The sequence below is a fragment of the Terrapene carolina genome, unplaced genomic scaffold (genome assembly GCF_002925995.2).
Source record: "Terrapene carolina triunguis isolate 2854851 unplaced genomic scaffold, T_m_triunguis-2.0 Scaffold96, whole genome shotgun sequence".
NCBI lineage: Eukaryota > Metazoa > Chordata > Testudines > Emydidae > Terrapene > Terrapene triunguis.
The window spans coordinates 80,142,391-80,168,583 of NW_020664447.1; the positions used below are offsets into that span (position 1 = coordinate 80,142,391).

A 26,193-nucleotide genomic window follows, 5' to 3' on the forward strand; every position below is an offset into this window, starting at 1 on the left:
GGATACTATACTCTAGTTGAGGCCTAATCAGCACGGAGTAGAGTGGAAGAATTACTTGTCGTGTCTTGCTTACAACACTCCTGCTAATACATCCCAGAATGATTGTTAGGGCTTCCCCTCGCCCTTCCTTGGTTCTTGTCATGGAGACAGAAAGCAGAAGGCCGGAGTCCAAAGTGCAGGCAATGCGATGTTATTGAGGTTACCAAGCAAGCATAATCCCACAGCTCTGTACACCAGCAGAGATTTCCCTGTCCCCTCTCCTCTTTCTTAGCAGGCTTAATTATAGCTTTAGTGCACACCTCTAGCTGCCCCCCATCCAGTTTATGGTCATGGTCCATTTTGGAGGGTCGTGAGTCTGGGGGCTTTGGTAACACCTTTTTTTTTTTTTTTAAACCCCATTGGAGGGGTAGGGAGTGAGGTTGTGTTTCAGCCAGGGTCACTGTTTCTTTGGCTTTTAGTGTTTCTTATACCTGCCCTCCACCCCCATGCTCTTCACCCCTCCCAACTGGTTGCTTGACCTTGGCTTGGGAGAGGAGTCAGGCAGCCTTCAAGTGTGTGTGATTTTTATAATCACATAAATAAATAAATAAAAAACTCCCACCATACCCAGCAACACTTTAACTCTCTTCCTTATCTTTTCTCATTGTGCTATAAACCCCATGTGGCTGTGGGCAGATGCAACACAGTGTCTTTGTTCACACATGTTAGTAAGGATATAAGAGTATCAAAAGTCAAACAGGCAAACAAAACCCCAGATTCTACCTCAGGCTAATAAACAGGCCTAAATACTATATTACCATCACTAACAATGATGTTTGCTTTTTTTGCAACGGTGTTCCACTGTTCATTCATATTTAGCTTGTGATCCACTAGGATTCCCAGATCCCTTTCTGCAATATATCTTCCTAGGCAGCAATTTTCCATTTTGCATGTGTGAAACTGATTGTTCCTTCCTAAAAGTGTATTTTGCATTTGTCCTTACTGAATTTCATTAGACCATTTCTCCAGTTTGTCCAGATCATTTTGAATTTTAATCCTATCCTTCAAAGCACTTGCAACCCCCTCCCATCTTGGTATCATCCGCAAACTTTATAAGTGTACTCTCTGTCATTATCTAAATCAGTGATTCTCAACCAGGGGTCTGGGGCTCCCTGGGAGGCCGCAAGCAGGTTTCGGGGGGCTGCCAAGCAGGGCCAGCATTACATTTCCTGGGTCCCCGGGTAGAAAGCCGAAGCCCCACTGCATGGGGCTGAAGCCCAAGGCCCTGAGCCCCACCACCCGGGGCTGAAGCCAAAGCCTGAGCAATGTAGCTTCATGGGGGACCCTGTGACATGGAGCCCTAGGCAATTGCCCTATTTACCACCCCCTAATGCCAGCCCTGGCTTTTATACACAGAAAACCAGTTATTGTGGCACAGGTGGGCCGTGGAGTTTTTATAGGATGTTGGGGGGGCCTCAGAAAGAAAAAGGTTGAGAACCCCTGCTCTAAATCATTGTTGAAGATATTGAACAGAACCAGACCCAGAATTGATCGCTGGGGGACCCCACTCGTTATGCCCTTCCAGCATGACTGTGAACCACTGATATCTACTCTCCAGGAACAGTGCACCGAGATTCTGTGCATCCAGCTTATAGTAGCTCCATCTAGGTTGCATGTCCCTGCCTGTCCATTTGTTGGATCAGGGAGAAGGCCCTGAGCTGTTTGAAAATCAGGCTGTTTATCCAAAAGCCCTTTCCTTGTCTGTTGGTCCCTGGAGAATCCAGTTTGAACTAGTATATGCATATCTTACTCCTGGGGGAATTCTGTGCCAAAAAAATTAAAATTCTGCACCAAAATATTAAAAATTCTGCACTCAATATTTTAAAATTCTGCAATTTTTTCCTCAAAATAATGCAATATAATCCAGCTAGTTTCAATTATTTTGGTAATTTATTTAAACTACAATACAATGGATGGAGAATGGGAGTGAGGAGCTTTGGAAGAAATCACCAAACCTCTTCAGTCTAATAATAATGTAGCTAGTATCGACCCTTTACTTCTAATAGTCAACAAATATGTGCAGCCATATGCTAAGTGTTTCATCATAGGCAACTGAAGAACAATTGAGGGCTGGGGACTCAAACTCACAGTTTATACTGTCTACTGACCATCTCCAAAAAGGTCAATAGAAAACACTTCATGGAGTACATTTTGATAGGACATTTTTTCAGTTCAAAAATTTAGACCAATTCTAATCACTAAAGCACCATAAGCATTTATAAGGCCACACTGTCCTTTATAATAAGGCTCCTTTACACCACTCTGGCAATGTAAAGAAGCCTTAAAATTTTACACCTGTTTTATACTCCTGGAGGAATTCACTAAGAACAATGGGAACAATTCACTAAGCAGGCAGGCCGCTACATTCTCCTCTGCCTAAGGAAACAGAGCCTGCCCCATGCCTACCTCTTCAGAAATACCCCAAACTTCTGCCCCTCCACGCCGAGCATGCTGCAATAGTGAGCGAGAGGGACAGAGTGTCTGTCTCTGTCTGTCTGTCTCTCTCTCTCTCTCTCTCTCTCCCCCTCACACACATGACTTCCCAGCCCTTCCCTCCTCCCCAAGGTGGTGACTTACATCTCTACCAGATGCTCTGGGTGCCCACACTGACCTGTCTGCACTGCCAGAGTGGGCGCATGACTACTCTTGCAGCTTCCCTTTGCTTCCCTTTCATTTTTCTGCAAGTAAGCAAATAAATGTGCGGAGGCCATGAATTCTGTGCACATGCAATGATGCACAATTCTCCCAGGACTAATAGCTCTTCAGTGGGATGGCTTCAAAGGAAGTATATTAGCATCCTCCCTCCCTACTAGAGAAGATACATACAATGCCACAATAACACATACACAATTGCATTTTTAATGCAATGTACCCTAAAGGTATTAACCTCTATTTATGCATTATAAATGTGATCAGGTTGTGGTCACTTGTACTTAAGTTACCATTAATTTCTAGTTGTGTGATCAGTTTCTCTTTATCTGTTAAGATGGGGTCTAACATATAATCCCCCCATGTTGGATTCAACACTTTTTGAGTTACGAAATTGTCATCTATGATATCTAGAAATTCCAAAGATGTTTTAGTACTGGCAGTATGAGACCTTCAGCATGTCACTCAAAGTGAAGTACCCCATGATCAGAGCTTTTTTCAGACATATTACAGATGGGTGCATAAGGAACCGGTCATCCTATTCTCTAGTGTGATTTGGTTGTCTGTAGCAGATACCAACTAATATCCCATCTTGTGCTTTATCTGTTAGAACATTGATCCATTAGCATTCAAGATAATTTTCTTCTGAGTTTCAGTGACTCAGGAACAGTTTATGCCATTTTTGACATGAAGTGCCAGTCACCCTCCCCTTTTGCCCACTCGATCCTTCCTAAATATCTTATAACCATGGATTTTAACATTCCAGTTGTGCGAATCATCCCACCAGGTTTCAGTAATACCGATTAGATTGAATTTATGCCTATAGATGAGCAATTTCAGTTCCTCTTGTTTGCTGTCAAGTTCTTAGCATTGGTGTATAGGCAACTCAAGAATTTGTACTCTGTATGCCCTTTGGTTGCTTGATTAATTTTGTTCTCAACATCTTGATTCTGTGCTAAATGAGTAGTCATATCCTCCCTCTTTTTACCCTTCCTTTTTGTTATTAATTTAACATCCTTCTGACTACTCTAGCCGGTCTCGGACAGGGCAGAAGGGGTCAAGCTGGGGGAGAAAATGGGCAAGAGAGTCTGTGCCCACTGGAACACATTCCCTTCCAAAGCCTGGAATCGAACCCAAGGTTCCTCAGTCTCACCATTTCCCTGCTGTCAGCAGATACCTATGAAACCCACTGGCAGCATGGTCCTCAATCTCTAGGAGATGCTTTCCTCGTTACATGGACAAAGTCTTTTTTTTATGCATATCCTACAATTCCATTGTTCTTAAAGGTACTTGTCAAGATCAGACAGGACCAAACAGAAGTCATTTTGATTGCACCAACTTGGCCAAGACAGGTTTGATTTCCTTACCTTATCAAACTCCCCTCTTGTCCTCTGCCACTTCTGTGGCAGCTCCTGATCAAACCTTGAAGGTTGTCTCAGAATATGTCAGACACTTCCCCCCCCCAACCTGAAAACCCTCAACTACAAGCTTGGTTCCTCAATGGTTCTTAGGTCTAGAGATTGTGTATTCATCAGAAGTACAAAATATACTGTTAAATAGCGGAAAAGAATCTACTAGACATATTTACCTTCAGATATGGAGAGGATATAACCTTTGGTGTAACTGGTGTCATCTTTCTCCTATCCCGTTGTCCCTTTCCTCAATCTTGGATTACCTGTTGGAATTGAAAAATTCAGGCCTTTCTAAGAGTTCCATCCGAGTTCATTTAGCGGCAGTAACAGCTTTCCATGTGCCAGTAAAGGTTTCTCAGTAATTGCTCATTCGACCACAGTGAGATTCCTGAAAGGACTTCTGAATCTTTTCCCACTAATTTAGAGCCTCTACACTGCTTTGGGATCTCAACCTGGTTCTTTACCATCTCATGAAATGACCCTTTGAACCATTAGCTACATGCTTGCTGCTACATCTGTCTATGAAGATGGCCTTCTTGTTGGCCATCACTTCTGCTCAAAGAGTTGAAGAGATAATGGCTCTCCCTTTACTTTGTTTTCCAAGGAGAAGGTATATTTAAGACCTCCTCCAAAATGCTTACCTAAGGCAGTGGTCCCCAAACTGTGGGGCACACCCCCTCCACTCCCGGGGGACGTGGATGAATGTTCAGGATTGTACACGGTGGGGCCTGGGCCAGCCCCCATTGGGGGTGGGGAGGGAGCACCCTGCTCTGGCCCTAGGCTTGCTCCTCCCCCAGCCCCATTCAGCCCCCAGTCCTGCTCTGCCTCCATGCCTCGACCAGCCCCTGTGGGGACGGGGAAGGAGTGCCATGATTCCTGCTCTGCTCTGCCCCCAGGCCCAGCTCTGCCTCTAGCACTAGCACCCCATCATCCCCAGTTTTGCCCGAGCTTTGCCTTCAGCCCAACTGCACTGCTGAGGAAGCCTTCACTGTTCAGTAAATGGGGGGAGGGGGGAAATGGACAGATTCTGTTAATGGTAAGAGGGGATGTACCTGGAAAAGTTTGCGCACCACTCACCAAAGGGGTCCTCTGAATATCATATCAACCAAGCTATTCACCTTTGTTTTTTTCTCTAAGCCGTATCAGGGTATGTCTACACTGCAGAGTTACAGCACCGGCAGATACAGCACCGCTCAGAGAGCGCTGAAGGGAAAACACTGTTGTGTGTTCACACTGTCAGCTGCCTGCGCAATAGCATGTTCACATTTGCAGCAGTATTCGGAGCAGTGCACTCTGGGCAGCTATCTCACAGAGCATCTCTTCCTCTTCTGCCGCTAAGAGTTGTGGGAAGGTGGAGGGGGTTGAGGGGGTTTCCTGGGTCCTGTCCCAATGCCCTGTGATGCATTGCTTCGCATCCCAGCAATCCCTGTGCTTCCATCTGCATTTGGTGTCATCTTTCAATGGTTTGTGTACTGCGTGCTCTTTCTCTTCGGTCTGCAGGAATGGATCCACACTGTTGACCAATATGCTGCCAGCTCTCACTAACACCTCACGAGTGGCAGTGGAGTTATTCCTTAAACTACAAAGGCAAGAGGAGTTTGACGTTGATCTCACCATGCGTAATAGCTACGACACGAGATAGCTTGTGGCATTCATGGAGGTGCTGACCACAATGGAATGCAGCTTTTGGGCTCAGGAAACAAGCACTGAGTGGTGGGATCACATCATCATGCATGTCTGGGATGATGAGCAGTGGCTATAGAACTTTTGGATGAGGAAAGCCACGTTCATGGGCCTGTATGATGAGCTCGCCCCAGCCCTGCGGCGCAAGGACACGAGAATGAGAGCTGACCTGCCGTTGGAGAAGCGCGTGGTGATTGCACTGTGGAAGCTGGCTACTCCAGGCTGCTACCGATTGGTCGTTAACCAGTTCAGAGTGGGAAAGTTGACCGTTGGACTCGTCTTGACGGAAGTGTGCAGAGCCATTAATTGCATCCTGCTCTGAAAGACTGTGACTCTGGGCAACGTGTGTGACATTGTGGATGGCTTTGCACAAATGGGCTTCCCTAACTGTGGAAGTGCGATAGATGGCAAGCATATTCCAATTCTGGCACCAGACCACGTAGCTACCGAGTATATTAATTGGAAAGGGTATTTCTCTATGGTTTTCCAGGTGCTTGTGGATCACCGCGAGCATTTCATGGACATTAACGCAGGCTGGTCTGGAAAGTTGCATGATGCACACATCTTTCGGAACACTGGTCTGTTCAGGAAGCTGCAAGCAGGGACTTTCTTCCCATACCAGAAGATCACCGTAGGGGAAGTTGAAATGCCCATTGTGATCCTGGGAGACCCTGCCCACCCCTTAATGCTGTGGCATATGAAGCCATACATGGGGCACCTTGACAGCAGCAAGGAGCAGTTCAACAACAGGCTGAGCAAGTGCGGAATGACTGTTGAGTGTGCTTTTGGCCATTTAAAGGCCCACTGGCATTGCCTATATGGGAGGCTGGACCTGGTTGATGACAATATTCCTATGCTTATAGCTGTGTGCTGTATACTCCATAATGTTTGTGAAGGGAAGGGTGAATGCTTCACTCAGGGCTGGACCGCTGAGGCTCAGTGCCTGGAGGCTGAATTTGAACAGCCAGAGACCAGGGCTATTAGAGGGGCGCAGCGCGGGGCCATAAGGATCAGGGATGCCTTCAGGCAGCAATTTGAAGCTGAAAGCCACTAAGCTTGATAAGTTTATGGAGGGGATGGTATGATGGGATAGCCTAATTTTGGCAATTAATTGATCTTTGACTATTAGCGGTAAATATACCCAATGGCCTGTGATGGGATGTTAGATGGGGTGGGATCTGAGTTACTACAGAGAATTCTTTCCTGGGTGTCTGGCTGGTGAGTCTTGCCTACATGCTCAGGGTTTAGCTGATCGTCATATTTGGGGTCGGAGGAAGGAATTTTCCTCCGGGGCAGATTGGCAGAGGCCCTGGGGTTTTTTTTTTGCCTTCCTCTGCAGCGTGGGGCAGGGGTCACTTGCTGGAGGGTTCTCTGCACCTTGAGATCTTTAAACCATGATTTGAGGACTTCAGTAGCTCAGACATAGGTTAGGGGTTTATTACAGGAGTGGGTGGGTGAGATTCTGTGGCCTGTGTTGTGCAGGAGGTCAGACTAGATGATCATAATGGTCTCTTCTGACCTTAAAGTCTATAACTCTGATTCTAATATTTGTTGCTATGCTTGGGAGTGCAGTGCTTGTAATGCTAGGAGGTGACCGTGATTGGTGCAGACAATTCACTATGAAGGTTTAAGAAAATTGCCTGTTGCTTTGCAGGACTCTGTTGCTTTCAATTAATAGAATAAAGATTGCTTTCAAACCAAAATAATTCTTGTATTAAAAAAACAACTGGAGGAGAGAGACAAACAAAAAAAACACATCAGCACTGAGGGGGATAGAGGAAGAGAGGATCCCAAGACGAGGTGGGGTTCTGGGGCGGTTAAAGATTTGTGTATGTTCAGGTATTCTATCCAGCCTTCTCCTTTGGAGTACAGTGCAGTGGGTACTGGGAGTCCACAGGGTTGGACTGTGACGGGGAAGGAGTGGAATGCAGCAGGTACAGACTGGAGCCAGGAGGTTGATAAGAGTCTGTTGGCAGTGTCTGGAGGGCGCGTGGGAAAGAGTTTTGTGACAACAGCTGCAGGGGAGGGCGGGTGTGGAGCTGCTCGGTTTGCAGTGCTAATAGCGCCTGGAGCATGTCCGCTTCGCACTCCGTAATGTTTAAGAGCTGCTCTGTGGCTTCGTTCTGGCGCGCCGCATTGTCCTTTCGGTCCCTCTTCTCGCTGTCCTGCCACTCCTTCAATTCTTGTTTTTGGGCCATGGAGTGCATCATGACATTATGCAGAAAGTCCTCTTTAGTTCTTCGTGGCTGCTTTCTAATTCTGAGCAGCCGTTCAGCCAGTGATGACAAAGAGGCTCCCTGTCCTGCCTCTTCTGCCCAGGGCCTGCCCACACTCAACCCCGCTCTGCCTCTGGCCCCACCTGCTCACCACATCCCACCACGAGACTCCCCTGTCCGTCACCAGATCCCTCCTCGCCTTCCATTCGCCTGTTCACCCACCCACCACGAGACCCTCCTCATGGCAGGGCTCCCAAGGTCGTATCTGTGAAGCCAAAATGCAAAATTTTACAAAAGCAGTATTGTTTGTAACACACAGACCACTGATTCAGTGATTTTAAAACACATTCACTATTCACATACCTGTCACTAACTGGCTGACCCCAGGCAACACACATGAGCCACAAGACCCCCAAAATGTTGAGTAACCACGGGGCAGGAGAAATCAGTGTTCCAGGACCATACTGTACACTGGGCACGTGGCTCTTGGGGAGAGCCAGCGCTGTGGGTGGGGGGGCTTATAATCATTCCTGTCCCCACATTTTCCACAGGCTGTATTCATTATGGAAGATATCTTGCTGCTGAGGGTGAGCAGGGAATCAAGAGATGGTTTTCTCCAAGATTGCGGCTTCCGCCCTGGCCTTTATGTGGCTCGCCTGTGTACAGCAATGGTCCCACCACCTCGTGACGGCAGAGTGACGCGGGAAAGTTACCTTTAATGGGACAAGAAACAAAGCAGCTCTTCCAAAGAACCTGCGGCAGCAGATTGTCCAGTACCTCCATGAGAGTTTCGTGGAGGTCTCTGAGGCAGATTCCCATGAAGTAAGGGAGTCAATCAACAGCCTGTTCCACTGCTCAAACTAGGCATGTGGTGGTACGCTCATCATACAGACATCAGCCTACTTTCTGCACCCCTCCTGCCCCCAACAACTCGCTTCAGCGATTCCCAAAATCAAAGCCACTTACCAGGGGCCTCCTCCTGTTTGTTCTTTGCCAAGCTCCGACAGCTGTGACTGGCTAGTCTCCTCCGGGGTAGAGAAGAGCTCCTGTCTTCATGCATCTCTGACCTCCAAGTTGTCCTCTGGGTCTCCCTCCCCCTTCGCATCCTCATCCAAGATTTCCTCCTCCTGGCTCGGTCTACTCTCGACTGGCACGTGAGCCACCGAAGTATCCACAGTGGCCTTCGCAGTGGAGGTGGGGTCACCACCAAATAGCGCGTCCAGCTCTTTGTAGAACTGGCAGCTTGTGGGTGCAGCACTGGAGCGGTGGTTTGCCTCCTGCACCTTGTGGTAGGTGTTCTGTAGCTCCTTCACTTTGACCCTGCACTGCAGTGTGTCCCGGTCATGGCCCCTTTCTGTTATGTGTCATGAAATCTGTACGTAGGTATCGTAATTCCTACGGCTGGAGCGCAGTTGGGACTGGACAGCCTCCTCTTCCCAAATGCTGATGAGGTCCAGCAGCTTGGCATTGCTCCAAGCGGGGGATCGCCTGGTTTGTGGAGCAGACGAGCCGTCACTTGGAAAGATGTGCTGAGACCACTGCATGCATCCCCGAGCAAACAGGATGGGGACTTTCAAAATTCCCAAGGAATTTAAGGGGTGGGGCTCACAGTTGGCCACCTGAGGGCAGGGCAATAGAATTCAAATTGATGACCAGATTGGTGAGAACAGGCATTGTGGGACACCTCCCGGAGATCAATCGCAGCACTATAATGGGCCAGGGTGTCTACACTGGCACTGTGGCTCTGTACCCCCGGTACAGAAAGCTGTACGCCTCTCATTGGGGTGGTTTTTTTTTTAATTTTTTTTTTTTTTTTACAGCGCTTCAACTGCGCAGTTCTTCGAGTGCTTGCTCATGTCCATTCCACGTTAGGTGTGTGTGCTCGCCACAAGCACCGGTGACAGAAGTTTTTCCCTGAGCAGTATCCATAGGGGAGCGACTCTGGCAGCCTCTGGTTAGTTCCTACTTCCGCCGGAAGTTAGTTCCTATTCCGCTAGTGATGGTGCACGGAATGTTCGCTGCTCTTACTAGCATTGTTTAGGCTTTGTTCATATGAATTAGAGTTCTTGTAAAGTTAGTGTACATAATTAGTTGAGTTAGTTAGCCCTTACCAGTTGTTAGAGTTTTGTTAGTCCCATCGGGTACTTAGCTGGGGGATGGGGCATGCCCTCCCGGAAGGTTACCCTAAAAAATTCCGTGCGATCCTCGACGAGGGCACAGATCTTCTGAGAGAAATATAGTCCATGGTCAAGGATCTCTCCTGTGAATGACCCAAGCTCTATAGTGAGCATACAGACTACTCTCAAGGATTCCAGGCCTGTGCTGCAATCATTGGGAATCTGTGCCTGCACAAAAAGATGATTTAGTAATACTTGGTCCGACGAAGTGGGTATTCACCCACGAAAGCTTATGCTCCAATACGTCTATTAGTCTATAAGGTGCCACAGGACTCTTTGTTGCTTTTTACAGATCCAGACTAACACGGCTACCCCTCTGATACATAAAATCTATACTAACTCAATACAAAAGATAAACTTCATAGGAGCCATTTTCTACTCCATAACAGCAAGAGCCTACTTACCCAGAGAGATTTTTCCACCCTATCTGGCCTAATCTCAGCACTGAAGTTCAGCTCACAAACAACCATGTGGATTTGTCTTCAGCAATTGGGTCACATGTTGGCCTCCACATTTGAGACTCCCTACATGAGACTACACTTTAGATGTCTCCAGACATGGATAAGAGCAGTATACATCCCAAACAAACACAACCCCTCCAAATGGGTCACAGTGCATCAAAACATGTTGGATTCCCTTATGTGGTGGAAGAATCCACAGAAGGTCAGTGTGGAAACCCCATTCTCGCATCCCACACCATCAAAGATCCTCACAACAGATGCTTCTCTGTTAGGATGGGGCGTTCACTTGCAGGGAAATGTAGTTCAGGGCAAATGGTCTCTGCAAGAATCAGTGCATCACATCAACATTCTGGAGCTGAGAGAAGTTCAATATGCTTGCCAGTACTTCTTTCATGACATACAGGGCCGCTCAGAGTATTGCTAGACAACAGGGCATCAATGTATTACATCTTAAGTGCAGAGTCACTAAGACTCTGGAGAACTGGTGTACTTCCTATTGAAAAGACATATCAGTGATCTATCTTGCTTCAGAATACCATTGCACGCTTCCTGAGCGGACACGTCTGGCAAGACCGTGGATGGGAGCTCAGACTCTTTCACAGCATCTACCAGACTTGGGGTCTATCGCAAATAGATCTCTTTGCCACCCTGGACAATTCAAATGTCGCCTTTTTCACTACTGGGGCAGTTACAGTTTAAATTCTCTGGTGATAACTCCATGACCTCATGTTTTGCTTTATGCATACCCACCAGTACCATTATTCCTCAAGACTCTTCTCAAGCTATGCACGGAAAGAGTGGGAGCTAGTCTCATAGCACTAGCTGGATCAAGACAGGTATGGTACTCAAATTTCATCCACCTCAGAGGTGGCACACCTGTGACTTCCTACCACAGAGGACCTATTGACACAAACCTTTAGGTCTTTTGTCCACCCCATCCTGTCCTCTCTAAACCTCATGGCATGACTCTTGATTGGCTCTCAACCATGGAATTGACATATTTGGATGCAGTTCAATCAGTTATTTTGTAGAAAGCCAGTACTGTACCTGCAAGACTTACCTCCGGAAGTGGAAACACTTTCACTCTTGGTGCTCTCTCCCATCTTCCTAAGCCTTAGAGGTTCTGCTTTCTGAGATACTGGACTGTCTGCTGGAATTAAAAGTGAGAGGTCTGTCAGTGAGGTCTATTTTAGGGTACATTTGGTTGCTATCATAGTTTTCCACTTACAGAACTCCTGGATGGGTATCTGCCTGTCTGGGACTCCGCCCCCGAGTTGGATCTCAACCTGGTTCTTAATGCTCTTAGGAACGCCCCCCTTCAAACTAATGGCCACCTGCTCTCTTGTCTATCTCTCCTCTAAAACTTTGATCCTGGTCTCCATTACTTCAGCAAGAATGGGAACACTGAGGGGCAGTCATGGCTGACTCACCATATACCACTTTTTCCAGGGTCAAAGTCGTACTACACCTTCATCCCCATTTTTCTCCCTAAGGTCTCATGGGACTATTACAAAAGCCAAGAGATTCCCCTTCCTGTATTCTACCCAAAACCTCTGGAGAGGAATCAAGTTTTCATTCACTATATGTTAGATGGGTGCTTACCTTCTATTTAGACAGGACTAAATCCTTCAGGGCCTCTTGTAGGCTATTTGTATCACTTGAAGGGCCAACCTATTCCTATGCAGCATTTGTCTAAGTGAGTTTCAGGTTGACCTGTTATGAAAGAACAGGGGTACAGCCCTCCCACCCCCCAGAGTGACAGCACACTCCACTAGAGCTTTATCCATGTCTATGGCTCTACTAAAAGACTTTTTCATAGCAGAAATTTGCAGGACTGTGACTTGGTCTGCTATTTATACATTTACCTCTTACCTGATTCAGAGATGACACTGCCTTTGGTGATGCAGTGTCTGAACAGTTATTGATTTACCTCCCCAGCACCCACCTCCTCTTTGAATTAATGCTTGGGAGTCTCCTGCAGTGGAGCACCCATAGGGACATATGCTTAGGGTAGATCTATTCTTAAAACCCTGCAGTGGCGCAGCTGCACCGCTGTAGCACTTCAGTGAAGATGCTACTACCCTGACAAGGGAGCTTCTCCCATTGGCATAGTTAATTCACTTCCTCAAGAGGCGGTAGCTATGTCGATGGGAGAAACACTGTCTACGCTGGGGGTTAGGTCAGTATAACTGTTGCTCAGGGGTGTGGATTTTTTCACATCCCTGAGCAACGTAGTTATACTGATGTAAATTTGTGGTGTAGAGTAACTTGAGTTCTTCAAGATGTTTTTGTTGCTTTGGGTGCTCTGCCTCCCGCCCTCCTTCCCCTCTGTTGTGGAGTCTCTGGCTTCGTGGTTGAGAAGGATCTGAGTGGTGGCAGGCTCATGCCTGCTTATATTCCATTGTTTGGCGCTTGAGGTGTTCTGCACAGGTGTGGGTCTGTGAGCACTAATTTGCAGCCTCTGATCAAGAGTGCACGGGCATGTGTACATCTTAAGGTGGAACACCTATTGGAACAAATACATCTCAAAGAACTCAAGTTACTGTAAGGTAAGTAACCTGTACTTGTCTCTTTCATGCTCTAAGAAACTTTCAGGTATACTTTTGCCCTTCTAACACAAACAGCTCATCCCAAATGAGGACCTGTTGGAATTGGTTTTTAAATGTTATATCGGTTAAAAACTTGTTCACATACAGAACAGTACAAAACCTTCCATTTTAAAAAATGGTACTGAGCTTCAGATTGCACGTGCGTGACACTGGAATGTCACATGCTACCTTGTATGTATCTGAACACTCAAATACCCTGAGGTTATTTATACAGAGTACAGTCAGCCATAGTTCTCTACATTTTAAGCAAGAAAATTGAATGCAAAAAATTACATTAAATTCTCATCCATAATGTTTAACTAGCAAGAGTTAGTAAATCCAAAGTTACAGTTCTTATTGTAACTAACCTTTTCTTTATACTGTACAAATATTGCAAATACACATTTATCAATAAAATTTAAAATATATGGCACAATACACAATGCTAAATATATGAAAGAGGTTGATTTGTGACTGTGGAAAACATAACTTTGAATATCCTCACTTCTGTGCATTTAAATTCTCAACTTATTGCAATGTATATGTATGTGTAATATATAATTAAAATTGTGTGCTTTGCTCTGGAATTCAGAATATTAATTAGTAGTGGTATTCCCATAACTGACTTCATGTAGGGTCCTAACCTGTATAATCTATTAGTTCCAAATAACTGGTATAGTAACAGTGTACAAGATTATTTTAAAATGTTAGGATTTCCCCCCCCCCCCCTTGTCTTCGTAATCCTACTGTCTTGTCGCATTGAGTTTTGGGGAAACAATTTAAATAGCCTTTTTTCCCCTTAAAATAGTGAGAATTTTGATGGAGGATCTTCGTATGTTATGAATTACATGCCTGTTCTTTGCACATTGGACTCTGGCTGTAAAAAGCTATATATATTTTTTTGTTTTAGGTGGTGTGGAGACATGGGCGGCGGGTGAAGCTTCCCTTGGGGGAGGCTAGCTCCCTGTCCTGCCTCTTCTGCCCAGGGCCTGCCCACACTCAACCCCGCTCTGCCTCTGGCCCCACCTGCTCACCACATCCCACCACGAGACCCCCCTGTCCGCCACCAGACCCCTCCTCGCCTGCCACTCGCCTGTTCACCCACCCACCACGAGACCCTCCTCACGCCCGCTGTGAGACAACCTCCTCACCCACCTTACTTCTGTGCTGCCTTCAGAACTGGGCGGCGGAGAGCGGTGGCTGTCAGCCAGGTGCCCAGCTCTGACAGTAGCGCCCCGCCAGCAGCAGCGTAGAAATAAAGGTGGCAATGCCATACCATGCCACCCTTACTTCTGCGCTGCTGCCTTCAGAGCTGGGTGGCCGGAGAGTGGCAGCTGCTGACTAAGGGTCCAGCTCTGCAGGCAGAAGTAAGGGTGGCAATACCATGCTATGACATCCTTCTGCGCTGCTGCTGGCGGTGACTCTGCCTTCAGAGCTGGGCTCCCGGCCAGCAGCCACTGCTCTCCAGCTGCCCAGCTCTGAAGGCAGCGCCGCCGCCAGAAGCAGTGCAGAAGTAAGGGTAGCAGTACCGCAACCCACCTTACAATAACCTTGCAACCACCCTAAAACTCCTTTTTGGGTCAGGATCCCTACAGTTACAACACCATGATATTTCAGATTTAAATAGCTAAAATAATTAAATTTACGATTTTTAAAATCCTATGACGGTGAAATTGACCAAAATGGAACGTGAATTTGGTCGGGCCCAAAATATAAGGTAGACAAAAATCATTCAGATTAACTCAAAAGTTTAAAAAAAAAAAAAAAAAGTTAGATTCAGCAACTAAAACATTAATTTTGATGTGAATTATTTAGAATTAACTCAGTTTCTATGCCTGTTTTTTTGTTTTTCCCCCTTACACTAAAACTAAGACTCTTGTCTCACTCAGATGAAATAGAAAGAAATATGAAACTGTCATAAGTTATGTGAACTTAGTCTCTTTGTTTTGAAGTCACTAGGGGATCAAACTTACGCTTTTCCATATTTCTGCAGAAATAGTCTCCTGCAATCTATACTTTTAAAATCAGTAATTGGTTACTCTCCTTTTTGCATTCTATTGAGAAGAGCATACTTTTCCCATCCCAGATCAGAGCAATGTATGTAAATCTTGGCACCTATGGGACAGCATTGTTCTAGCACTTTCCTGGTTGCTGGACTAGATAAGAAAGGAGAATGAAGTGGCCAAGATAACAAGGGACATAAATTGAAATAAAACTGCTGTCAGAACTCTGGCATTTCATAAACGGTACACATGTTTTAAAAAAATAGATGCCCCTATTTCACCTTTGTTCAACTACTGTAATAACATTAACATTAGTAAGAAAGTAAATTAAGGTTTAATTTAAGAAGCCAAAATAAATGAACTCCTTAAAAGGATTTTGTACTACAGTATGTCTGTTTTCCCTAGCATAGTTTAATCTTACTAAGGCATGTGTTTCTACAGTGCCCACTTGCAGTTCTATTACAGACTATGCAGATTTAGTTCAAATTCAACAGGGGATTTTTTTGATTGCCTAGACAGGTGGAAGTGCTTAAATCAGTGTGTGCCATTTAGTGGGACAAACAAGTTTAGTCTGGAAGTGTACTTTTTAAACATAGCCATGTTGTACTGAGAGTAGGGAACTGTTGGAAGTGTGCAGTATGGTCTGATTCCCTACACTACTTAGGGAGCAAATAAGAACTCTTAAATACCTTACTTTGATAACTTTTATTTATTTATTTATTTTATTTTTTACTGAATGGGAGATAAAATTTTATACCCTGTCAAGTAGGGTTCTTTACCAAGTCTAACTTTTCAGTGAATATTCTGTGTAAACTAAAGAGAATCACAAGGGTGTTTCCTAAATTGACAAAATAAAAAAGAGTGTTCTTTATTTGCCTTGTTCTAGAGTGTTGCAGGATCTCTTGATCAATGTGTGGTGGTCTTGCATAGGTAGTAACATATCTAGTCTGTTTCCATCATGACGATGTACTGGTTCAAAAAGACATTTTATGTCAGTATGTGTTTTCTTCTTTAAAGCAGGATGGAAAGTTGTTTCAGGTCTTAAGAGACTCTCATAATATGTTACTCTTTTAACAAAGAGGTTGTCTACACTGAGCCACAGAGCAGACTATGATGCTATGAATTGCAGAGCTCACCAAAATGTTGCAATCTAACTGCCCCAGGTGGATTCTGCTGCTGTGAACTAAAAGGTACATACTTCACGTGAACTAGATACCTTTTAGTTCATGCCAACAGCACTCACATGGGACAGTTAGATTGCAACACTTTGGTGTGCTCTGCAATTCACACCACCTTAGTTTGCTCTGCAGCGCAGTGTTGACATAGTACTGGCGAAGGCCACCTTAGGCTAAGCTTAGAAAAGCCAATTGTGATTCAGCTTTTATTTTCAAATACAGTTCACAGTTTATTCCTAGAAGTGTTACTTACCTCTCAAAATTGGACTTCTGGCTTTGAAAAAATGGATCCGGCTTTCACATAAAGGTCTGTATCAAGGTAGGATGAAATAAGTTAACAAGTTGAAAGATGTGCCCATGGACTTTGCTGTGAAGCCTACTTTTGATTAGTCTTTTAGTGTCTGCAAATACAGACTAACTTTGGAGTGCTGAGCATATGACGGTGCCGTTTTCTTGATGTCAAATAACTGCATGTGAAACGACTGATTGGAGTCTGTTTTATCTCATTTTTGCTGAAGATCTTGCTGTGCATGCTGATCAGTCCTGTCTTGAGTTTTGGTGAAGAGAACTGTCATCTGATTTGTTACTTTTTATGCTAATAGCATAAATTTTAAAAATCACATTAAAACTGAGCATGTGCGAGTCTGTAAGGATATTGGTTTTTTGAGTTGAAGACCACTTTGTTTTTCTTTTTAGCCTGAGATTCTAGGTATATGCCAAAATCCAAGTCCACTTTGGTCAAAGACTTTGGAAGTGAAGAGCTGTGGGATGGTGCCTCAACTTGTCTGCCTCATAGCCAAGACTGGGATAGGGAAACACATAATGAGTTAAACCAGCATTCAGTGACTTGGATTTATAAATGACTGGATAGCAAATAAGTTAGTTCTGGTAGTTTTCATCTTCAGTAAAAATTAAGTCTGACAAAGATGCTGATACTGCCAAAAAGAACCTTTGAAAACTGAGACTACCGTTGTAGCAATTAAAGACAATAAAATGTTCCTTGATAAAGTGGATGATCTGAAAATGAAGAAAGTGGAAAACTTGAGGATTTCTGGAGTGCCCAGGAACTGAGGGAGCTTGTGCAGTTCTCTGAAATATAACGAGACGTATTACATTAACTACAATACTCAAAGTGAAATTACTTTTTTAATCTTTTATTTTCTTTTTTTAATAAATACCTGACAAGATGTTTTCCCCCGTATGCTAAAGGGAACATTGCTCCTGTTTGAAACAATGGAGGAAAATGGGTGGAATTTGGTTTTGGGGAGGTAGAACTGACCTTGATATCAATGTCTTGATAACTGTTCCCCTTTTTTAAAAAACAAACAAAAAACGAACCAACAACAACAAAAACCTTTTCACCAAAGTATAAGTGAAATGAATGGGACTATGAGCAATCCTGTGAGTGGAGTTTGTAAGTCAAATGTCTTTTTTTGTTTTTTCCAGGAACTATCTTTTCTCTTCTAAGCAGTTGGATATATCAACTAACGCAAACGCTATTAGAGAAATCAACAAAAAATACTTGTTTAATATTAGGAGAGGGTAGGTTTGGGTGACAGATCAACTGAAGAATGTAGATTCAGTATTTTGGCGCTCCAGTACTTGGCAGTATCTTCTCCGTGTGAAGTTTGGTAATTTGGTATCCAAATTATATTCAGTTGCAGGGTAATAAAATTGCTTGTTGGTTAAAGAACTTGTTAAAATACCAGTGTTACACCATGTTCCACTGCACATATTTAACCAAACAGCGGTATAATAAAATATTTGCTTCCCTAAGGCAGTGATAGATGTTAAATGGGAAAAAAATATTGCACCATGGAATAATTAAAATCTAATCCATAAACGTTAGTAAATACAGTTGCTGTGGGGAACAACTGAAACACTGTCCTTTGCATGTAATCCATATTGTATTAACTTGGTATATAATAACTGTTATTCTTCTAGTCTCTCAGCAATGAAATAATGTTAGAACAAAAATGGTGTATACAGGGTGGCACATAAGTTCTCTCTTACTCTCTTATACCAAGCACATTAAGCAGCAACAAATGAATATCTTGTGTTGCGTGGAAGAATTAGTGTGTCTGATAAATTCTTCATCACTGATAAGTTACTGCCTAACTCAATTGTTCTGAACGTTGATTTAAAATATCACCCATAATGTATATATTTTAACTCTCCTATTGAATAAATTTCACTAATAAAACCTTGAATGAGCTTATCTGGTAAGCTTGTTAAAGCAACAAAATGGCAGATGAAATTCAATGTTGATAAATGCAAAGTAATGGATATTGGAAAACATAATCCCAACTATACATATAAAATGATGGGGGTCTAAATTAGCTGTTACCACTCAAGAAAGAGATCTTGGAGTCATTGTGGATAGTTCTCTGACAACATCCACTCAGCATGCACGGAGAGTCAAAAAAGCTAACAGAATGTTGGGAATCATTAAGAAAGGGATAGATAAGACAGAAAATATCATGTTGCCTCTCTAAATTCATGGTTTGCCCACATCTTGAATACTGCGTGCAGATGTGGTTGCCCCATCCAATATATATTTTTTGAGAAGTGGAAAAGGTTCAGAAAAGGGTAACAAACATGATTAGGTGCATGGAACAGCTTCCGTGTGAGGAGAGATTAATAAGATTGGGACTTTTCAGCTTGGAAAAGAGACGACTAAGATGGGATATGATCGAAGTCTATAAAATCATGACCGGTGTGGAGAAAGTAAATAAGGAAGCGTTATTTACTCATAAAAGAACTAGGGGTCACCAAATGAAATTAATAGGCAGCAAGTTTAAAACAAACAAAAGGAAGTATTTCTTAACACAACTCTCAGTCAACCTGTTCAGCTCTTTGCCAGAGAATGTTGTGAAGACCAAGACTATAACAGGGTCCAAAAATGAACTTGATAAATTCATGGAGGATAGGTCCATCCATGGCTATTAGCCAGGATTGGCAGGGATGGTATCCCTACCCTCTGTTTGTCAGAAGCTGGGAATGGGCGACGGGATGGATCTCTTGATGATTCTGTTCATTCCCTCTGCGGCACCTGGCATTGGGCACTGTCGGAAGACAGGATACTGGCTAGATGGGCCTTTAGTTTGGCCAGGTATGGCTGTTTTTACGTATTTATGTTCTTGTGATGTCTCTCGATGAAAGTTGGCAACTATGGAAGCTTCATGTAGAAAACTGATCAAATCATCTTATTTTAAATTGTCATTTCTTATTTTAGCACTATTTTTTTAAAAAAGTTATAGGCAAAGTATTTAAAACAAAAACAAAACCCATGTAGTTTTACATTTTTCCAACCAGCCACAAGAAATATTCAATTGTACTGACGATTTTAGGTCTAAGCAAAACTGAGTTTGGATTCCAAGTCCTTTTCAGTTCAGCTGCCTTACCAAATGCTTACTTATTACCCAGTCAGAAGCTGAGTTAAGAGAAAGTACTCTTAGCCTGTTACTGTCAAGATTTCCTGAATTCATTTCCATTGAAAATTGGGTAGAATCCGTTAAAAGAAAGATTTAAAAAATGTTCTTGCCTTATTTTCATTTAATCTTACTTTTCTTTGCATGGATTTGAATCTCTTATTTACCAGCATGGCAAATTTGCCAATCACTTCCTTGTTTGTATCTCTATCTCCAGCATCGTCAGTCAGAACTCTTCGGTAGCATGATGGAGTCCTTCTTTCATAAAATCCTCATTATAAAATATTGATGATAGTGCAAGAGTGTAGTTGCTAGGAAGCTGGGCTGGATTAATGTATTGGCACCATTGGCCACAGGCCCCAACTCCTGTAGTCAAATGCTGATATCACACTCTTAAAGTTACCTTTTTGTTTTTTAAGTAATGTCTCTTGCTAGCCCTCATGACTTGAAAATGTAAGCAGTGTAACCAAAGCAATGGTGCGAGTTGCCCCAGGCCTGCCAAAAGCATACATGACAACTGTGTAGAGCGCCCCAAGGGTGAAAGGGCTCCCAACTAGGTCCTCTCTTTGGGCTGAAGTCAAGGAATGGTGGTCTGTGGAGGGAAGTTCCAATTCTTCTTTGAGTGATTGCTCCTGTGTATTCCACGGTAGATGTGCGTGCCCCTGGAGTGGCGCCTCTATATCGCGCTATAAGGGAATCTGCACTCTCCCCCCCCACCCTCAGTTCCTTCTTGCCGCCAGTGAAGGTAGTCGAAACTTTGTGCTCCAGCCTTGCTGTAGCTCTTCTAGTAGCCTTAGTAGTACTCATCTTCTCCATAGCACCCTCCGGTGCAAGGTCACTCTGTGTTTTCCCATCAAATGACCTCCCGCTTTTTAAAGGGCCTAGATCGCGCATTCCGGTACGCCAGGGCCCTGGTCCCGCAATGGGATCTGAACCTAGTGTTATCCTGCCTCACGGGTCCTCCCTTTGAACCCTTGGCCACGTGTTCCTGGTCCCACCTATAATGGAAAGTGGCATTTTTGGTGGCTATCACCTCAGCCTGTCGGGTCTCGGAGCTTAGGGCCTTGACCTCGGAACCCCCGTATACGGCTTTCCACAAGGATAAGGTCCAGCTTTGCCCACACCCTGCTTTTCTCCCGAAGGTGGTCTCCGCCTTCCATATGGATCAGGACATTTTCCTACCAGTACTCTGTCCTAAGCCCCATTTCGCCAACGAGGAACGCCGCCTACACACGCTAGACGGACATAGAGCGCTGGCCTTCTACCTGGACTGAACCAGGCCTTTCAGGAAATCCTCGCAACTGTTCCTTGCGTCGGCCGAGCGTCTGAAGGGGCACCCAGTTTCCACCCAGCGCCTTTCCCGCTGGATCACCTCGGGCATATGTATGTGTTACGACTTGGCAGGGGTTCCCCCGCTGCCTATCATGAAGGCGCATTCTACGAGAGCTCAAGCCTCGTCGGCCACCTGTGTTGCTCACATCCCTATCCAGAACATACTTAGGGCTGCCACGTGGTCCTTTGTCCACACTTTTTCCTCGCACTATGCAATCGTCTCCCAAGCATGGGATGACGCCGGGTTTGGTAGGGCGGTACTCCATCCCGCTAACCTTTAAACTCCTACCCACTTCCATCAGATATAGCTTGGAATCACCTACTGTGGAATACACGGGAGCAATCACTGGAAGAAGAAAGGACAGTTACCCGTTCCGTAACTGGTGTTCTTCGAGATGTGTTGCTCCTGTCTATTCCACATCCAGCCCTCCTTTCCCTCTGTCGGAGTTGTCTGGCAAGAAGGAACCGAGGGTGGGGGGAGTGCGCAGCTCCCCTTATAGCGTGATATAGAAGCGCCACTCCAGGGGTCGCAGCGGTGCTCCCCTCCTATGGGTACTGCTAAGGGAAAAACTTCCGACACCGGTGCACGTGGCGAGCATGCACACCTACTGTGGAATAGACAGGAGCAACACATCTCAAAGAACGCCAGTTATGGAACAGGTAACTGTCCTTTTCACCGATGGTGCCTCCTACTAGTCCAGCAGACAACTCTTTGCAGTGGTAATGAATCTGCACTTTGGGGGCGGGGTACAGTGATAAAAAATTATGGAGGTCCCATTTGGGGGTTGCTTAGTACTCTGGATGTGCTTAATCTAGCCCTGTAGGTAACCAGTGTTTGGATAGTTGAAGGTATTTATGCAGTTCACTGTGCACCTGAGCAAGGAGGATTTGTATCCAGTTTAACTCGGTAGTTTGTAGTGTTAAATGTAACCAATAGGACATAAAGACTTGCATCTGTTCATGATAGTTAACACTCCTTTCCTGTACAGGCCTTTCTGGACTCCAGCGATCTCTCCTCATTTCTTTCTCCCCACACAAGACCATTCAGTACATATTTGGCCTAAACATTTTTTTCTTTAAATCTTGTTTTGAGTCATAACAGCCATGCAAATATGGATTTGTCTGTACCTGGTTTCCCTGTCTCAGTTTTCTGTTACCTTTTTTCAGTTCATCTATCCTTCAGTAACTTGTGCTTTTGAATATGTTTTTCAGGATGACAGGTTAATTTTTGAGGAATTTGCTGTGTATTTTTGATCCCCAGAAGTCCACATGTCCTGTGGCATTTATAAATTCCATCAATTGAGTTTGAAGGACTTTAAGGAAATCCATGAAGTAGCTCTTTAAAAATTGTGCAGCTGTTCTAGCAAGTAGGATTCCAGTATTGCCAATTATTACAGCTATTGACTGGGATAAAATCACTATACAAACTTATGAAGGAAAAAATTGACACAAAGGGTATCGATATCTTCCCTTGACAACTGTTTTTTCTATTTTAAAAAAAAAAGACAAATGCCTGGGAACGAGAAATATACTTCAAGAATTTGATACCTAATCAGTATATAAAATACACCTCTACCTCGATATAACACTGTCCTCGGGAGCCAAAAAATCTTACCGCATTATAGGTGAAACCCCGTTTATATTGAACTTGCTTTGATCCACCGGAGTGCGCAGCCCTGCCCCCCCCGGAGCACTGCTTTACCGCATTATATCCGAATTCGTGTTATATCGGGTCGCGTTATATCGAGGTAGTGGTGTGTGTATATATATATATATATTAGAAATCTGAAGCTTTGAAATGAAAATGGAGGGATGCTTGCTTTTGAACAAACCTCACTCACTAGCAGTGCTGGTGCTAGCCCATTGGGAGCCCTAATCAGGAATATCTCTCTTCACCCCCCCCCCCCAAACAAATACTAATAGAGGGCTCCCATGAGCTGCTTGGGGTTCTCAGCAATTTCTCAATCTGTTTATGTCTAGCACCAGCTCTGCTCACTAGAGAGGCAATAAGTTCCCACTTGAGGTAGCTGCCAACAAGGCTCTACCAGACTAGGTGGATTTATTTGTAAAAACGAAATCTGTTGAGGTTGGTGGATTCTTGCGTATCAGAGTATTGATACCAGATTCCACCAAGAAGGAACAGTGGCAGATAGAAATAAGGAGCACTGTGATATGAAGGCAGTGCGCTCAGTGTCAGAGTGGATTTTCAGTGGGCTTCAATAAAAGTGTAAAAAGCACTAGGTGAATGCATTTCTGGAATCTGACCTCTGCCCTCATTGAAGACATTTAGGCTGCCTCTTTTTTCTGCAAATACTGGATGTAGCTCAGACTTGTCCATGGGACTTGGGCACATGCTTTTTCCCCTCATTCCAGAATGTCTGCTTCTGGATGTAGCAGCGCAGGACAGCACACCCACCTTATCAATTACCATCCTGATTTTTAAAACTAATTTTTGGTGCCGCAATGAACTGTATTCTCTCTCTCCCCTTCCCTCTCGATCCTTCTGATTGATATTTTGAGAAAAGAGGGGTCCATTTGCCAAGCTTCCTCTCTTGCTTCTTCCACGATTCCTCTGCATGACCAAATAGAGCACCTCATAGCCTCTTTCTGCTCCAACAGTGAGAAGACCCACAGACGGTAGCTCTGCCACAGTGCCCCCACCCCACAGATCTTCTCTCTGCTTAGGGGGAAAGGCTCAATCTGCATGGTTTGTTGGAGGCAAGTGGAAACATCCAGAAGCATCTCAGCCCTCTTCAGCGCTCAAGACCTAGCAGGCAGGTCTATCCTCACCAGTTAGGTTATCATCAAATTCCCGCCTTTCCCTCCATAATGTTGGACCTATCCAACTTAGTGGGGAAGAGCTCCAGGGTTTCCTCAAATAGGAAAGATGACAGTACCTCTTATTACCTTTCTCCAGAGAGGAAAATTTGGACTCCCTAAAGGATGTACTCCTACTTTTCCTCTTTAATAACATATTGAACAACAGGACTATAAAGATTTGACATCCTTGCTGCTGACTAAGCCACAGAAGGGAGCACTGTTTAAAAACCGATCTACAAAAACTCCAAGACTCCACAAAACACATGGGGTAGAGAGCTATGGGGCATTCTGGATTTTCATTCTGTTCCATTAGCTGAGATACTTGGGGGTGAAGATGGTAATCACCACAGAGATCCAACCAAAAGATGAACCAGCCAAGTCCAAAAAAGAATTCGCATATTTCCACGGGTCTGAGGCCGGCAATGGGACCTATGATGGCAATATGTGTGGCTGGATACTATCTCTGAATCAAGTCAGGCAGTGGATGATTACTATGGGTAAATCTGTGCCTTAGAATTCTCTGGCAGAATCATATTTGGTCCTGCTAAGGTGATCACTGACAACAGAGCAATGAATCTCAGCAGAAGCTCAATGAATCATAGACATGTAGGGCTGGAAGAGGCTTGAGATGTCATCAAGTTCAGCTTCCTGTGCGGTGGCAGGACCAAGTAAACCTAGACCATCCCTCACAGGTATTTGTCCAACTTGCTTTTAAAAGCTTCCAATGATGGGGACTCCATGACCTCCCTTGGAAACCTGTTCCAGATCTTAACTACCCTTTATAGTTATAAAAATGTTCTTTTTGCGGATACAGACTAACACGGCTGCTACTCTGAAACCTGTCTTTATAGTTATAAAGTTTTTCCTAATATTTAACCTAAGTCTCCCTTGCTGCAAATTAAGCCTATTACTTCTTGTCCTACCTTCAGTGGACATGGAGAACAATTCATCATCATCTTCTTTATAACAGCCCTTAACATATTGGAAGACTGTTATCAGGTCCCCCCTCAGTCGTCTTTTCTCAAGACTAAACATGCCCAGTTTTTTAACCTTTCCTCAGAGGTCAGGTTTTCTAAAACTTTTATCATTTTTGTTGCTCTCCTCTGGACTCTTTCCAATTTGTCCACATATTTCCTAAATTGTGGTCTTCTGAATTAGACACAGTACTCCATCTGGGACCTCCCCAGTGCTGAGCAGAGCAGGACAGTTATCTGCTATGTCTTACATACAACGCTCCTGTTAATACACCCCCAGAATCATATTAGCCTTATTTGCAGGTGGTTCACATTAATGACTCTTATTCAGTTCGTAGTCCACTATAACCCCCAGATTCTTTTCAGCAGTACTAACAGCTAGCCAGTTATTCTCCATTTTATGGTTGTGCATTTGATTTTTTTCCCCCTTCCTAAGTGAAGTACTTTGCACTTGTCTTTATTGAATGTCATCTTGTTGAATTTAGACCAGTTCTCCAATTTAAGGTCAGTTTGAATTTTAAATCTGTATCTAAAGTGCTTGCAATTCCACCTTGGTGTGATCTGCAAATTTTATAAGCATACTCTCTACTCCAGTGGTTCTCATCCAGGGGTATGTGTACCCTTGGGGTATGCACAGGTCTTCCAGGGGATACATCAACTCATCTAGATATTTGCCTAGTTTTACAACAGGCTGCATAACAAAGTCAGTACAAAGTCACTAGCAAAGTTAGTACAAACTAAAATTTCATACAGACAATGACTTGTTTATAGTGTGCTATATATTATTCACTGAAATTTAAGTACAAAATTTGTACTCCAGTTGATTTATTTTATAATTATATGGTGTAAATGAGAAAGGAAGCAATATTTCAGTAATAGTGTGCTGTGACACTTTTTTGTATTTTTATGTCTGATTTTGTAAGCAAGTAGTTTTTAAGTGAGGTGAAACTTGGGGTATGCAGACAAATCAGACTCCGGAAAAGAATACAATAGTCTGGAAAGGTTGAAAGCCACAGCTCTACTCCATTTTCCAAATCATTAATGAAGATATTGAGTAGTACCAGGCCCAAGACTGACCCTTGCGGGGCCTCACTAGATATGCCCTCCTAATTTGACAGCATACCATTGATATCTACTCTTTGAGTATAGTTTTTCAACCAGTTATGTAACCACTTTATAGTAATTTCATCGAGACCACATTTCCCTTGTTTACTTATAAGAATGTCATGAGGA

General features: G+C 44.1%; 1 protein-coding gene across 2 annotated transcripts in view; it reads left to right on the forward strand.

Annotated features, from left to right (window-relative positions):
* Positions 1 to 26,193, forward strand: part of PPP2R5C (protein phosphatase 2 regulatory subunit B'gamma) — a 179,711-nt gene that overhangs the window by 35,869 nt on the left and 117,649 nt on the right. Inside the window, exon 1 of one of the 2 annotated variants that reach the window (XM_024201470.3) lies at positions 16,681 to 16,710. The exons of the other annotated variant lie outside the window; for it this stretch is intronic. The gene's annotated coding sequence lies outside the window, so the exon portion shown is untranslated. Of the gene's footprint in view, positions 1 to 16,680; positions 16,711 to 26,193 lie in introns of those variants that run through there. 2 annotated transcript variants of the gene reach the window in all.